Source organism: Schistocerca piceifrons, unplaced genomic scaffold, assembly GCF_021461385.2.
Source record: "Schistocerca piceifrons isolate TAMUIC-IGC-003096 unplaced genomic scaffold, iqSchPice1.1 HiC_scaffold_319, whole genome shotgun sequence".
In the NCBI taxonomy this organism is placed as follows: domain Eukaryota; kingdom Metazoa; phylum Arthropoda; class Insecta; order Orthoptera; family Acrididae; genus Schistocerca; species Schistocerca piceifrons.
This window is the reverse complement of record NW_025728536.1, coordinates 40001-42500: the sequence shown is the minus strand read 5'-3', so window position 1 is coordinate 42500 and position 2500 is coordinate 40001.

Here is a 2500-nt window from a genome sequence, read left to right as displayed (position 1 = left end):
CGGTGCACCCAACATCACAATAGTACCTCCTGTCACAGCGCACAAACAATGACATGAGTCAAAGACACAGGTCTCACACAAGCATAGAATTGGAGCGCCGCCTCTAATAAGCCAAAGGTGCATCCTGACGTGACAAATCTGATCATGTCACAAGCATTCACTTACTATAATCACTATCAACGAACCTGCCGCCCCCGCCCCCCCCCCCTACACCTTTCCTTACAACAACGTGTAACCTAACCTAACCTAACCTAACCTATGTTGTACCTTAACCTAACCTATGTTGTACCTTAACCTAACCTATGTTGTACCTTAACCTAACCTATGTTGTACCTTAACCTAACCTATGTTGTACCTTAACCTAACCTATGTTGTACCTTAACCTAACCTATGTTGTACCTTAACCTAACCTATGTTGTACCTTAACCTAACCCATGTTGTACCTTAACCTAACCTATGTTGTACCTTAACCTAACCCATGTTGTACCTTAACCTAACCCATGTTGTACCTTAACCTAACCCATGTTGTACCTTAACCTAACCCATGTTGTACCTTAACCTAACCCATGTTGTACCTTAACCTAACCCATGTTGTACCTTAACCTAACCCATGTTGTACCTTAACCTAACCCACGTTGTGCCTTAACCTAACCCACGTTGTGCCTTAACCTAACCCACGTTGTGCCTTAACCTAACCCACGTTGTGCCTTAACCTAACCCACGTTGTGCCTTAACCTAACCCACGTTGTGCCTTAACCTAACCCACGTTGTGCCTTAACCTAACCCACGTTGTGCCTTAACCTAACCCACGTTGTGCCTTAACCTAACCCACGTTGTGCCTTAACCTAACCCACGTTGTGCCTTAACCTAACCCACGTTGTGCCTTAACCTAACCCACGTTGTGCCTTAACCTAACCCACGTTGTCCCCTAACGTAACCCACGTTGTCCCCTAACGTAACCCATGTTGTCGCCTAAACCTGCTCTGTAATTGTTATACGACTCGTTCAATTAGTGTAGTGTTGCCCACCCGCAACCCTCGCAATATAGTTCGCTACTCGCACTGCCCGCTCCCCTGTGTATCGCTTCATGTTAAACACCTTGCAAGTCTTGCTGACTTTCCACATGCTCCTGCTGTACACTGTAATGTGGATGGCAGCAGGACGTACATGCCGCCCCTCCCCACGTCCCCACCTTGCCCCCCTGCCTTCGCAAGCTGGTTGGTGAGAAGTTTGCATGTTCAATGCCCTTCGCATGCGACGTACTCAGGCTACGTTGTGGTGCGGCCTGTGTCAACCGTCCGCTAATGTCGTACGCGTAAACCACAATCTGTACTGCACATTCGTCCTTATGTACCGAATGATACATCGTGGCACATGTGTGACCGTACAACGACTGCGCCCAAAAACGGCGGACCATACAGTGCAAATATTGTGCACGCAGCTACGTGTCGTCTCCCTATGAGAGCTGGATTGCAGTGTGGTACGCCATAGAGACGTGTGGGAGGAACGGACGCCGTGGATGGCGATCAGCATGAGCTGTCTGTTGATGTATTCGGACCTAGTCGTCTCTCCTCACACACCGTGATGGCATGGTGCACCGCGTTCCATATCTGCGACATGCTACAGAGGCCGGTTGACAGTCGTTCGAGCAATGGACATCGCATACGTACGGGGGCCACCTTCCACGTATTGTCTAGGCGTGCACATTTTGTTGCGTGTATGTGGGCAGACGTAGTGTGGCGTGACACCTGACACAGGCATGCAATAATCGTTGAAGTTGCAAATGGCGATGGACGCCTGCGTTTTCTGGTGAAGTTACGCAAATGAACAAATGGTAACCTGTTGTGGTGCGGTTGTTCTCGCTAGGGGTGAATCGGTGATGGCGACGATAGGTTGAGGTACGAACCGGTTGTTCCAGCGATACCCACCATGCCGACGAAACTGAACGGCATCTGGGTGTGAAGCGATACGCGGCGGTGGCTGGGTGGGACCGTCCCCGGCCGGTGAGGGGGCGCCTCCCGGCGTGCTGGCCGCGCGGTGCGTGGGCGCACGCGCTACAGCCGGCTGGTGGGGGCGGCCAGTGGCAGGCGCGCCGGCCGACGGACGCGGCAGGCGTCGCAGCTGCGCGCCGGCGCACCCTGCGCGCGGCGCCGTGCGGCCAAAGTAGGTCCTCGCGGGCCCGGTGCGAAGCGCGGTGGACATCTTCAGTGTGCTGGTCCGATTGAGGACTGTGTGCGTTGAGGATGCGCCGCCGCCCGGCGCTCGGCGCCGCGACGCCGTCTGCTGCTCGGTCGCCCCAGCGGTTCTCGCTGGTGGTTTGTATCGCAGCTGTGCGGATGTGTTGGCGCGTGCGCTGTGCTGGGAGAGTTCGCTTCGGCACCCAAGTGGGGCTTTTGTCCTTCTGTGGCGCTGGCGTTGGAGCTGCCGGTCACCGTAGGTGGCGCGTGTTGTCTCCCGCCGGCAATGCCACGACAGCACGCTCCCGGGCCTCTGTCGGCAG